Source organism: Zingiber officinale, chromosome 11B (assembly GCF_018446385.1).
Source record: "Zingiber officinale cultivar Zhangliang chromosome 11B, Zo_v1.1, whole genome shotgun sequence".
NCBI lineage: Eukaryota > Viridiplantae > Streptophyta > Magnoliopsida > Zingiberales > Zingiberaceae > Zingiber > Zingiber officinale.
Window position 1 is genome coordinate 34,062,618 of NC_056007.1, and position 15,011 is coordinate 34,077,628.

Here is a 15,011-nt window from a genome sequence, read left to right on the forward strand (position 1 = left end):
CGCAGTTTAATATACTCAGCATACTCGGCTAGACAAAAAAAATAAAATAAGCACAGCGGAAAGAAAACGAAGAGAAAACCCACAAATTGCAAAGTTATCAAAACATCAAAAATACCAAGTCCACACAACAAGTATCAAAACATAGTTCTCACAACACCAAATCCAACGAATACGAAATGCAGGTAAAGAGAAACAGAACCAAAATCAATTTTCGCATATGACGCGGGACCCAGGACTGGCAATCGGCATCTCTCCAAGCATTCATGAATAGTCTACTGCTACCTAGCGAAAGAAAACCAATTTGCGAGGTGGTGAGTATTGAAACTCAACGGGTATAGAAAGATAGTGCATGAATATAACGTACAACTAGAAAGTGAGCCAAGAGTATACAGTCTCATAAAGGAATAGCAGACACTAAAGTAAAGTCATAATAAATGCTCATACTTGAAACCATATCCTATGCTAGGTATAGTAGGTCAAAATTGGTACTAAACTGCTACAGTACTGCTCATACTACAGAGGTAATAAGCAAGGTATATACATATTTCCAATGACTAAACATCTACAATGAGAATATATCTCAACCTATGTCAGCATATCAGCATAAGTGAACAACAGCAAGAAGCAACGACAACATAAATATACCACAGCAGCATAAGTAAACAATAACAACATAAGTAAACAGCAGCAGCCAAAGCAGGCATAATAACAGCGTATGCACAGATGGTCACCCTGTATGGTCGAGAGGCCGGATCAATGACAACTGTACCACCCAAAGGCCGCCACTCCCGCGAGTGACCGGATGGACAGGTGCTGAGTAGCTAACTAGCTACACAGCGAAGGGGGTCCCTGCTGCTCGCAACTCCAACTACCACCAACTGCAAGTGGCCGAGTGCGACACGACAGGACAAGCGGCATCAACCCCAGCTACCACTCTCTCGAGTGGCCGAGGATGCGGCATGCATGCAATGACATGATGCGAACAATGCAACAGTCATCATATATATAAGCAGAAACAGGTATGCTACATGAAGCCAGCATGCTCAATATCGTACATAAATAAGCAACAGTCAAAACATACAAACATGGTATCTAGTATCTGCTACTGATCATGGACACAACAAGAGACTGTATGGATAAAAAAAATGAGTAACTCAAAGATTTTGAGTGGAAGTATCAAGCACAGGAAAATAAGAGTGGAGTCAAGGTAAACAGTCCTTATCCAAAATAATTCATGCACTAAGGTCAAAGTACTAAAAGAATCAAAGTAAGAAATACCCGCCTTATGTGTAGATCGTGCTAATTAATCCCACATCGAGATGCTCATCTCGAATCAAAATCCTGCAAATCACATGATGTACAGTTTAGTTAATCATGCTATATATCAACTAACTAAACCTAGTTCCCAAAACCGATAAGGTAACCCTCCATCACAATGATTATTAGTCAACACTAATCATCGATTTACCTCGATTAATCCAATCAATAAATCTTTAATTAGAAAATCCACACCATTCTAGAACTTCAACGGCACACAACGATCCAAAAAAAAAAAATCACCATGTAACACATCGAAAACCCTTGAATGAACCTCAAAAATCTACAGCTATATTGAAAGTCAGAGCAACATTGAATAGGACCTAGAATTTCCTCAAATTCAAACATGATCGATCACTTCACAGGGCATGGAGGAACAACAACTAGGTTTGCACAATATTACTCTGAATCGAACTAGTAATTTCCATATGACTTAGGAAGCAAAACAACTAATAACAAGGCATAAACAACCATCCAATTTGTCCACAAACCCAGCTGTCATCTTGAAGCAGAAGAGTAACATCACAGAAAATAACTTACTAATATAAATCTTGTCAATGGATCAGAAAATCACCTAGACGTAGAAACATCTCCTTAAAACCAAATGGACAGAACTCCGGGCACAACAAGGAGATCACCAATTGAAGCCTAATATATCAGAAAACCATTTCGAGATTTCGAAAACAAAAAGGAGGATCAACATTTTCATCATCTGCAGCTTACCAGAATCTGTTCGAGAATTCCAGAAACAATAGGGAAAGGAAAAAGCAACTCTAATCAGGACTTAATCCACCAACATCTACTGGTAACATTTGGAAACACTAGAAGCAAGCAAATCAACAACCAAAATCGGAGCTCAGATACTCAAGAAGAAGAACCCAAAGCTGGGGAAAAACTCCATGATGATCAAGGACACATTCGGAATTAGTTGGGACGCCTACATCTAATCCCTCCTTTGCACCCCATACCTACTTAGAAGGTTATACTTGCCTGGCCAGTTAGGGCACGGCTCGAAGTCTCGGGTGCTCGCGTGTGGAGAGGAAGATCCAACGGCTTCGGAGAGGGCTCGGGGAAGACGAGATCGCCGGCTGTGCGGTGCTCGTGCGAGGAGGAGGGAAGAAGGCTCGACTGTGGCTCGTCGCGGCGTCCCGGTGCTGGCGTGAGGAGGAGAGGACGTCGGCTGCTGCAGTGCTCAGGTGAGAGGAAGAATGAAGCCGGCGTCTGCTGTGGCTCAACGGCTGGGGTGCTCGCGTGAAGAGGAGAGCCGGCTGTGGGGCGGCCGGAACCGAGAGAGAAGGGAAAAGTCGGTGGTGTCGCGAGGTAAGAGCTTAGGGGAGTTCGGCGAGGGAAACTAAGGAGGAGAAAGGAGAAGTTAGGTTTATATAATTAAACCTAGGGTTTAATAAACTAACTTTAGGTTAATTTAATTAATCAACTCCCAATTTAATTGGAATTTTCAACGGACCTTTTCCAAAGCCTATAATTTTATCCCCTTAAAATACATCATACGAGCTCCAATTAAATCCCAAAAAATTTCTACAAATTCCTAAAAATTCCGTTAAGGTTTTTCGTCTATTAAATCTTATTAATTAATTATTATTTGTTGCCGTATTTTACACAATGCCTTACCGTTAGGGCCAAGAATATATTTGATAATTTCTAGACTTTTTTATTTTATTGTAAATTTAATATTATTGTTTGTGCAGGTTTGGATTTGACGTGACTGGGAGAGACTTTCGGTTTTATTTACCTTTGTTAGGTATATTTTTTTACACATGATATTTTAATAATGATTGCGTGTTTTTATTTTTCTCTATTATATGTTATTTGCAGTTGTATGTGAGCTAAGTAATATTGACCATTAGTATTTGTGTTCTAGGAGTTTTTATTACTATATTTTATTTGAAACAAGCAATATGCAGAATGAAAGAAGTTGGATGTATAATAAAATTTACCTGACCGTGGGGGTTTAACTGATGAGTTTATCACTGGGTTGAGACAGTTTTTAAATTTTGCATCTAGTAATGTTGAGTTTATGGATGGTAATCAGATACGATGTCCATGCAGAAAGTGTCATAATGGAAAATTTTTACCATCTAATAAAGTTTCAGAGCATCTTTGTAGATTTGGTTTTACTCCGAATTACTATAATTGGACATGTCATGGTGAACTATTCATATCTGATGAGGATTATTATGGACACAACATACAAGTCTCTAGGGATCAAAGTTATTATAATCAATTAAATCCATATCAAAGAATGATATTTGATGCAGCGGCTCCGAATTTAATTCCTGAACCACATGGTGCCAGTTCTAGCTGCCCTCCAACAGTTGAGCAAATGTTTACAACATATGCATCACCATTAGAAGAGGTACAAGTGCCAGGTGTTGATGAAATTGTGAATAATGAAACATATCTTAAATTTCAGGAAGTGTTAAGTGCTGCAGATGAACCTTTATGGACTGGTTGTGACAAGCATACTAAATTATCATTCACTGCAAGACTGTTGAATATCAAGGCAGAGTCTAATTTGTTGGAAGATAATTTCAATAAGTTTGTTCAAGCTATTGAAGAGGCATTGCCCCAAGATAATATACTGCCTAATGATTTTTACAATATGAAAAAACTTACGAAAGAATTAGGTCTTCCAGTGGAAAGAATTGACGTTTGCAAAGACGGTTGTATGCTATATTGGGGAGATGATGTAGATGCAAATGTTTGTAGATTCTATAATCAAGATAGGTACAAGATCTCTAGAAGGAGTCAACAACGACGTAAATCATACAGTCAGTTATTTTATTTGCCATTAACTCCTAGGTTACAAAGACTTTATGCATCAAAGACCACTGCTCAACACATGACTTGGCATGCAAATCATCGAACAGAGGAGGGATTAATGTGTCATCCATCAGATGCAGAGGCATGGAAAAATTTTGATAGAACATATCCTGAATTTGTGAAGGAGACTCGAAACATTTGGTTAGGTCTTTGTGCTGATGGTTTTGCTCCATTTAGTAAATCAGGAAGACAGTATTCTTGTTAGCCAGTTATATTAACTCCATATAATCTTCCACCTGGGATGTGCATGAAAACACCATATATGTTTTTAACATTAGTTGTGCCTGGCCCGTAAAATCCAAAGAAGTTAATAGATGTTTATATGCAACCACTGATTGCAGAGCTAAAACAACTATGGGATGAAGGATTTCCTACATATGACGTCCATACTAATCAGATGTTTGTTATGAAGGCTGCTCTTCTTTGGACCATTAATGACTTTCCAGCTTATGGAATGCTATCTGGTTGGAGTACTACGGGAATCTTAGGTTGTCCAATATGTATGGAGAGATCAAAGTCGATCAGATTGAAATATGGAAGAAAGTCGAGTTATTTTGATTGTCATATACAATTTTTACCATTAAATCATAATTTCAGAAGGAATAAAGATGAGTTCACTAGGAATAGAATTGAAAGAACACCTCCGCCATTAAGATTGCCAGGTCAAGATATTTGGTATAGAGTGTGTCGCTTTCCATCTGTTATTGAAGAACCACATGGTACAACATATGAATATGGAAGCACTCATAAATGGACTAAGCGGAGTATATTTTGGGATTTACCTTATTGGTATAGTAATTTAATTCATCATAATCTGGATGTAATGCATATTGAGAAAAATGTTTTTGATAATCTCATAAATACAGTGATGGATATTGCCGGAAAAACAAAAGATAATTTGAATGCAAGAAAAGATATGCGACTAATTTGTAAACGACCCGCTCTTGATGTGGATGAAAGTAGTAGGGGACCAAAGCCAAAGGTAATTTATACATTGAATAAAGAACAGAGACGTGTTGTTTGTGAATGGTTGAAATCATTGAGATTTCCTGATGGGTATGTCTCTAATCTTGGGAGATGCGTTGATATGAAGGAATTCAAATTGATTGGTTTGAAAAGTCACGATTGTCATATATTTATGGAAAGACATATTCCAATTGATTTTAAGGAACTCTTACCAAATTTTGTATGGGGTACAATTACGGAGTTAAACATTTTCCTTCATGATATTTCCTCAACAGTTTTGAGATATTCACAGATGGAGAAGTTAGAAAGAGACATTCCAATTATTTTGTGTAATTTAGAAAGAATCTTTCCACCTTCATTTTTTGATTCAATGGAACATCTTTTGGTTCACTTGCCATACGAGGCCAAAGTTGGAGGACCAGTCCATTTTCGATGGATGTATCCATTTGAAAGGTATATTTTGTTTTATCTTATATACTTCGTTATTAATGTGTTGTAAATTTATAACTTTTTTATATATATTCATCTAATACAAATTGTTATATTTCATCAGATTTTTATATCATTTGAAGAAAAAAGTAAAAAATAAGGCACATGTTGAAGCCTCTATTGTTAATGCATACATTATGGAGGAAGTAACAACTTTTGCATCGTATTATTTTGAGCCTCACATTCAGACCAAAAGACGAAGACCTGGAAGAAATGATGAAGGTCCTATTGATCCCAATACGAACATATTCTCAATTTTTAATTATCTTGGTCGACCGAATGGACAATGTAAGCAAAGATATTTAACTGATCAAGAATGGCGAGCAACCCAGACATATGTTTTACTTAATTGTCCAGAAGTATCACCATATTTCGAGTTAGTATATCTTTCCTATTTTTTTTATCGTAACTTTTTGTTATTATAATTTAATTTTTTATGATAGGATTTTTCAAAACTTGTATTATGATATGCCAACACTAGAGTTTGATCGTTTCTGCGATCAAGAATTTGCACATTGGTTCAAATCATATGTAAGTAATTTTTACCTTGTATTCTAATTTACCGTATTGGTATAGTATATTTTAACTTTTAAATGAATAACATATTCATTTGAGTTTAGGTTTATGATAATCAAGCTCATCTCGAACATCAAATGTTATTTCATCTATCTTGGGGTCCAAAAGCAATGGTACGCACTTGGCCAACATATTTCATAAATGGATATAATTTTCATACTCAAGAATATGGAAAAGGGAAGACTACAATGAATAGTGGGGTATGTGTTCAGTCATCCAATGATGGAAGTGTAAGCAATGATTTTTATGGTCTACTGGATGAAATTATAGAGATAGAATACCCTGGTCCAGAAATGCGAGTTATCTTATTTATGTGTCGCTGGTTTGATCCTATCAGAGGGATGAAGGTGCATCCATGTTATAATTTGGTTGAAATAAATCATAAAAGATTATATAAGAGATATGAACCTTTTGTTTTGGCACAACAAGCGATTCAAGTGTTCTATGCTTCATACCCTAGCTTGAAACGTGATAAAATGGATTGGTGGGCTGTTTGTAAAACTAAAGCACGGAAAAAAATAGAGGAACATTGGGAAGACATTGCATATCAACAAGAGGAGGTTGTAAATACATTTCAGACCAAGGAATATATTATTCCAACATTACGAGATCCCAGCGGAGTAGTGATAAATGTGGATGCCAGTGAATTTCATGAGGTTGATGATAATGATGATGATGATGAGGAGGAGGAGGAGGAGGACGAGGAAGAGGACGAGGACGAGGACGAGGACGAGGACGAGGAGGACAACGACAACTTTGATTTTTAACATGTACGATAAGTTTTTTTATATTTAATTTTAATTTGTAAATTTATAAAATTCATAGTTTAATTAATTGCCTACATAATATCTCATTGTTAAATTTATATATGTTATATGTGTGCTATTTTTTGTTCTATAGGTCATTAGAGGTGAGACATTATCACTGCAGATTCTCGCTCTCTGACTTTTATATTATGGATATTGTAAGTTTTTCATATTTCTTCAGCAAGCATTAAGTTGTTTATTTCTTTTATTCTAATTTTGATTTTTGGTTGACAGTTTCGACGGGCACGCCATAGACGACACCATTCAAGCATTAGCCAGACTGATTCACCATCTGATAGGATGGTACCTATGCCCTCCCCTCAGGCAGGACCTTCACATGGCCAGTCGCCATCAGGACCTTCTCGTGGGCAGTCGCCAGCAGAACCTTCTCATGGCCAGTCGTCGGCAGGACCCTCACGTGGACCGTCCCCGGCAGGACCTTCACGTGGCCAGTCACCGGTAGGACCTTCATGTGGCCAGTCATCGGCAGGACCTTCACATGGCCATTCACCTTCCCCACTTGAGTTGTCGATACCTGCCAGACACTCAACCATTGATATTGTCGACGCTCGACTGCATATAGTCCCTCTTGGAGACTCGTAAGTATTAAAATTATTATATTTTAACTATCTTAATTATTTAACGTTGTTTATTGTAATTTTATGATAGATTTGAAAATTCAGTAATTGTTGTTCGTGAGATTAATCAAATTGTGAATAACTTTTGGAAAGGAGACTCAATGTCATACTCAAGCACTCCAGCACCCACAAAAGAACTCTGGTGGTGCGAGTTTAAGGTATAGCTAATTTATTTTATATATAAAACAATTACATTCATGTATAATCTATTGTTTTTTTCATTTCAGCGATTCTTTAGTTGGGACCCTTATTTTGAGATGGAAGTTAAAAGAATTTTCAAAAAGAAATGTGGTGATCACATTCGGCATGTATTAAACCATGCCAAAAGTATTGGAAAAAAGCCTCCCTTTATCACGACGAATAATTGAGTTAGGATCTGCAATTTTTGGCAAACTGATGAGTGCAAAGAAAGGAGTTTGCGGAATAAAATAAATCAAGCTTATAATTCTGGAGACTCACGTGCAATATATGCAGGAGGATCTATAAATATTGAGGAGCATTCACGTAGATTGGTAAATTTTCAACTCTACAATTAGATTTTTAATATATTTGATGTTATTATATTATTTCTAACTGTATTATTTTTAGTCTAGGGATTTGGGAAAGAGCCCGATTTTATAGACACTTTTGTCCGCACTTTTCAAAAAAAAGACAAGACTTGGAGTGGAGATAGAGCTAGAATAATTAAGGTTTGATTTAATCTTTAATCTTAATTTTAACTTAGATTTTATTACTTATCTATTTGCTCTAATTAAGGTTTTAATTTTTCATAGGAGAGATATGATGAGCTATCATTATCACAAAGAAGTTCAGGTGATGGTGATAATATTGAGGGATCTGAGCCATCTGTTACTAATAATTTAGATTTATGGTTAGAGGCCAGTGGGGGAGTCAAAGGGGGAAGGATAATAGGTATGAGTTCTATGAGTAGAATCCATAATGTTCCTCAAAGATCTTTATCTTCTTCTACCCCACCCGCAGTAACATCACAGATTCATAGCTTAACTGAAGAGGTTGACAATTTGAAAGGCATAATATCTCAAAGGGATCAGCAAATTTTAGAAATTCAAAAACAAAATTCACAAAGAGATCTAGATATGGTTGAAATGTGCAAACAACAAGCCTTTCTTTTACAACAATTTCAACAATTTAGATCGGGTTCAAGCTATATTCCTCCTTGTATTGGTGATGATGCTAATGACGATGATGATGTCAATGATGATGCCGCCGATGATGTTGATGATGATGCATGAGTGTTTGTAATTAGAATTTTTGACTTCTTTTATTTTATCGATTTTATAAATTCTTAATTTTTGTATTTTGATTAGTATTGTTATTTTTGTTTCAAACAGGGTTGGTAGGTGAAGATGATGGTGGTATTGATGTAAAAATATGTAAGTCTTTACCTATTTACTTTTGTGTTGGTTTATAAGATTTTCTTTTTCTTTGTTTATCTTTTGATGTAGGTAGAAGAAGGATTTGGACTGAGAAGGATCTTCATAAGATTATCTTCAACTCTATCTTTTTCATGTTCTTGTATGATATTGGAATTTGGATACTATGACATGTTTGTTGTAACTTTATTGTAGTGTTTGGTTTAGGGTGTTAGTTGTAGTTGTATATTGTTGTAGTTTGTATTGTTGGATGATGATGTGTTGTATTGTTAGTTTTATTCTCTTAGTTTAGGTTGTATATGGAACAACATGTTTTAATGGTGCATGTGTTTGGGTTTATATTATTGATGTTTGTATTTATTTTGTTGTACACTAATATGTTAGTTGATTTTTGATTTATATTTGTGTTATTGTGTTTAGTGGTGAATATGTTGAATCTGTTAATGTGTTTAGTGCTCTTATATATATGTTGAATCTGTTTGAAAAAATTGTAATAGGAAAAAATATTGAAATTATATAGGGCTGGATTTTTTTTTTTTTGGCACAAATTTTGCAACAAAATTAGATTCGTTGGAAATATCGTATTTTATCATAATACTGCAACAAAAAATATAAATTTGTTGGAAATTTCCAACGAATCCATATTTTCGTTGGAAGTTTCCAACGAAATATAAATTCGTTGGAAATTTCCAACGAAATATAAATTCGTTGGAAATTTCCAACGAAAATATAAATTCGTTGGAAATTTCCAACGAATTCTAAATTCGTTGGAAATTTTCAACGACTATGAATTTTGTTGGAAATTTCCAACAAATTTAGAATTCGTTGGAAACTTCCAACGAAAATTAATTTTGTTGGAAATTGCCAACAAATTTATATTTCGTTGGCAATTTCCAACGAATATGAATTTCGTTGGAAATTTCCAATGAATATGAATTTCGTTGGAAATTTCCAACGAAAATATGAATTCGTTGGAAATTTCCAACGAATATGAATTTCATTGGAAACTTCCAACGAAAATATGAATTCATTGGAAATTTCCAACGAATATGAATTTCGTTGGAAACTTCCAACGAAAATATGAATTCGTTGGAAATTTCCAACGAAAATATGGATTCGTTGGAAATTTCCAACGAAATTGCATTGTCGTTGGCAATTGCCAACGAATGTACATTTTCGTTGGTAATATTGCATTTTGAAACTTTTCCAACAAATAATTATTCGTCGCAAATCTGTTTGCAACGAATACATTTTATAGTTGCTAATTCGCAACAAATTTAGGGTTCGTTGGAGATTTTTTCTACTGACATTTCCAATAAATATTTATTTTCGTTGCAGTTTTCCAACGAATTTTATTTTTGTTGCAAAGTTTCCAACGAATTTTGCAACGAATATGATTTTCGTTGCAAAATTTCCAACGAAATTATAATTTTTCGTCGCAAAGTTTTGGGACGGCAGATTTCCAACGAATTTGTTTTGTCGCAATTTTCGTCCCAAATCCAATTTCCAACGATTTTTTTTCTAAAATTTGTTGCAAATTTTGTCCCTAAGTGACAGTATTTTTGTAGTGGATGGAAACGCCGTAGTATGTGTTTGGTCCGCTGGTGTGAGCGAGGTTCCTTCGCTTGTGCTATAGCTCCATTGTTGTCACAATAGAGCTCAATAGGGTCAGCAATGCTAGGAACCACCCCAAGTTCAATGATGAACTTGCGAATCCAAACTGCCTCCTTTGCTGCCTCTGATGCAGCAATATACTCGACCTCTGTCGTAGAATCAGCTACTGTGTCCTGCTTCGAACTCTTCCAGCTGACAGCACCGCCATTAATGCAAAACACGAACCCCAACTGCGATCTATAGTCATCCTGGTCGGTCTGGAAGCTAGCATCACTGTAACCCTTTACAGCTAGCTCATCATTGCCTCCATATATCAAGAAATATTCTTTAGTCCTTCTTAAGTACTTAAGAATATTCTTGACCGCTATCCAATGACTTTCACCTGGATCTGACTGGTATCTGCTCGTCATGCTCAAAGCATATGAGACATCAGGTCGAGTACATAGCATGACGTACATGATAGATCTTATGCCTGAAGCATAAGGGATCTGATCTATGCGGTCTCTCTCCTCTCTAGAAGAGGGGCCCTGAGTCTTCGAAAGACTCACGCCATGTGACATCGGCAGAAACCCCTTCTTGGAGTTCTGCATGGCAAACCGAAGGAGTACCTTGTCAATGTATGTACTCTGACTTAGGCCAAGCAATCTCTTAGATCTATCTCTATAGATCTGTATCCCTAGAATGCGGGATGCTTCACCTAAGTCTTTCATTGAGAAGCAACTCCCTAGCCAGGTCTTGACAGACTGAAGCATAGGGATGTCCTTCCCAATGAGTAGTATGTCATCCACATACAATATGAGGAAGACAACTATGTCGCCTACAACCTTCTTGTAGACACAAGGTTCATCTTCATTCTTGATGAAACCAAACTGTTTGATTGCATCATCGAATCGAAGATTCCAGCTCCGAGAAGCTTGCTTTAGTCCATAAATGGACCTATGCAGCTTGCATACTCTGCTAGTATGCTTTGGATCTACAAAAGCCTCAGGTTGTGTCATGTACACATCCTCGAGTAGGTTTCCATTCAGAAACGCGGTTTTGACATCCATCTGCCAGATCTCGTAATCGTGGTAAGCTACAATAGCAAGCATGATCCGAATGGACTTAAACATCGCTACTGGAGAAAAGGTTTCATCATAGTCAATACCATGAATCTGCTTGAAACCTTTAGCTACCAAGCGACCCTTATAGATAAGTCCATCCATGTCAGTCTTTCTCTTAAAGACCCACTTACACCCTATGGGTTTACCCCTTCAGGTGAATCAACCAAACTCCATACTTGGTTGGTGTACATGGATTCCATTTCGGATCTCATGACCTCTAGCCATTTCTCAGAATTTGGTCTCATCACAGCTTCCTGATAGGTGATAGGCTCATCCCTATGAGCACAATGTCATCATGGTCAGACAAGAGAAATGAGTATCTCTCAGGCTGACGACGTACCCTATCAGACCTGCGAAGAGGTAGGTCAAATTGAACTGGTTGTTGTTCCTCTACTCTTTGTGGAACAACATCATCCACAACACTTTGTTGTTCCAGTTCAACTTCCATCGAGGCTTCAGTGCTAGGATCCACATCTTGAACTTCTTCAAGATCGAATGTACTCCCACTAGTCTTTCTAGAAACAAAGTCCCTTTCTAGAAAGTCTCCAGTCTTTGCCACAACTATCTTGTGCTGACTGGGAATGTAGAAGTAATATCCCTTAGTTTCCTTGGGATATCTTATAAAGTAGCACTTGTCAGATTTGGGTCCTAATTTATCGGAGACTTGACGTCTAACGTAAGCCTCACAACCCCAAATCCTCATGAAAGACACCTGGGCATCTCTCCTAGTCCATATCCTATATGGTGTCTTTATCACGGCTTTGGATGGAACTCGGTTGAGTATAAAAGCTGCCATGTCTAGAGCATATCCCCAAAGGTATATCGGAAGATCTGTGTGACTCATCATAGATCGTACCATATCTAATAGGGTACGATTCCTCCTTTCGGATACACCATTCCACTGCGGTGTTCCAGGAGGAGTGAGTTGGGATAGAATCTCACACTCAGCTAGATAGTCATGAAACTCATGGCTAAGGTATTCTTCACCTCGATCTGATCGAAGTATCTTAGTACTCTTGCCAAGCTGGTTCTGTACTTCATTCTTGAATTCTTTGAACTTTTCAAAGGATTCAGACTTATGTGTCATCAAGTACACATAACCATATCTACTGAAGTCATCAGTAAATGTAATGAAGTACCTATAACCACCTCTAGCAGCGACTGAGTCCTAACAAATCAGTCGCTCTCTCATTGTGCCCACTAAAGGGAGTCTTGGTCATCTTGCCTAGTAGGCATGACTCGCATGTCTCATATGATTTAAAATCAAATGAGTCCAGCAAACCATCCTTATGGAGCTGGGATAAGCGCTTGTCATTTATATGACCTAAGCGACAGTGACAGAGATAGGTTTGGTTCAGGTCATTTGACTTGAACCTCTTGGTATTTATGTTATAAATAGGGCTTTGAAGATCTAGAATATAGAGTCCGTTTATCAGAGGTGCACTACAATAGAACATATCGTTTAAATAGACGGAACAACATTTGTTCTTTATTGTAAACGAGAAACCTTTCTTGTCCAAACAAGAAACTGATATAATATTCTTAGTTAATGCAGGCACATAACAACAATCGAGTAACTCTAGTACAAGCTCAGAGGGCAGAGATAGAAAGTAAGTCCCTACAGCAACAGCAGCAACCCGTGCTCCAAAGTCCATACTTGGTTCAGCTCAGCAGTTCTCAACATGCTAAGCAGCTTAGGCAGTGGCTTGTCAATCTCATTCATGCTATAGTTTAGAACGAACTAACTATAGCTATCCAGCAAGGATTGCAAGATCAAGTCAGTGGTCAGCTCTTGGCCAAATGGGAACCCCAACCTTTGTTAGCATAACATGCAGAATTCTGATTAGCATAGTATGCAGATTTATTTCTGTTTAAACTGCAGTTTTGGAACTTCTCAAGCACAGCAGTTTCAGTTGTTATAGCATTCAATTTTAGTTTGTTTAATTATTCAATTTTGGTTTGTTAAAGTATTTGAGATCAATCTTGTATAAGACATTCTTTTAGAAGTATTAACAAGTATAAGAAAGATAAAGAAAAGAAAGAAAAAGGCCAAGGCCTTAAGTAGATCCCAAACTCAAGACTTTAGGGATTTTTGGCACACAAGGTGCTTATTAAAATGCCAAGGCATTTAAAGAAGAAGTAATTAAGATAATAAGATATTTTACTTTGAAGAGGCTAGTACTCGACTTTCGAGGTTGTCGTTAAACAAATCCAGGTGTTCAATTATGAGGTCTTGGCCCTGGTAGACCGAGGTCTGCTCTTTTAGGATTGGTGGCTCGCTACCCCAACCTATTAGGGAACGCGCATAAGATGGTACCACGCCTGGGCCCAAGAGAAGTTGATTACTATTTTGAAGTATTATAAGTATAAGTTTTTGAATAAGTAAAATAAGTTTCACATAAGTATAAAATTATTAAAGAATAAGTTTAGAACCAATGAAATAAGTTTCACTTTGTTTTAAAATCAGCAAGTTTAGCTTTCTTTTATGTTAGCATGTTATTTAGATTTGCTTACTTTTATTTGCTATTAGAAGAGCATGAGTAGCTTTACATGTTTAGCATTTCAGTATGTTTGATTCCATTACTATTAGATGAGCATGAGTAGTCTTCAGTAAGCATTCAGTTAGTTCATGTTATAGATATATGTACATGCATATCGACATTTTTGTGAGTTAGATAGCGCTTACTAAGAATTTTGCTTATAGATTGCATTTCCTCTTACTGCAGATACAGGAAAGGAAAATATTTAGCAAAGGAAGGCGACAAGGTGGCGCGGTTGGTGTGTGATGCCATGAGTATGGGAGAGACTTGGGACATTTTTAAGTTTCCGCATTTTAGTAATTAGTAAACATTTGAAGTTGTATTTTAAGTTCATGTCATTTGAGATTATTTTTGTTTTAGATTGCATGGAGATGAGTTCCGCTTTATAAGTAGATATTTTGATGTTTGTCACTTATTTAACTGCGTGAGTGTTTGATATATATTCCAGCCGCCTGTGGCTGATGTATACTATGTTTGTATCTCGGTTTATGGTCAACGGTACAGGGGAGACTCTACCGAAATTTTTCGGTAAGGACTCCTCGTGGTTTCGATCATACCTGTTAAGTAGAGTTAGTAGTTAAATAACGATCACCCTTAGAGTGTAGTATAGTAGTGAGAAGGGTGGTCTTTACAGTTGGTATCAGAGTAGTCCCCATTCTCCAGCATCACACATCAGCACCATCCTTGCCGTCATCAAGTAAGAAAGTATTTAAGTTTTCTTTTATGC

General features: G+C 36.9%; 2 long non-coding RNA genes across 2 annotated transcripts; both read left to right on the forward strand.

Annotated features, from left to right (window-relative positions):
• Positions 1 to 3,015: 3,015 nt before the first annotated feature.
• On the forward strand, positions 3,016 to 7,272 carry LOC122034929. The gene is made up of 3 exons (XR_006126829.1): positions 3,016 to 3,076; positions 7,090 to 7,153; positions 7,230 to 7,272. It is a non-coding gene; the product is annotated as an uncharacterized LOC122034929 (long non-coding RNA).
• Positions 7,273 to 7,691: 419 nt separating this feature from the next.
• LOC122034928 lies at positions 7,692 to 9,125 on the forward strand. The gene is made up of 3 exons (XR_006126828.1): positions 7,692 to 7,791; positions 8,986 to 9,027; positions 9,100 to 9,125. It is a non-coding gene; the product is annotated as an uncharacterized LOC122034928 (long non-coding RNA).
• Positions 9,126 to 15,011: the final 5,886 nt, after the last annotated feature.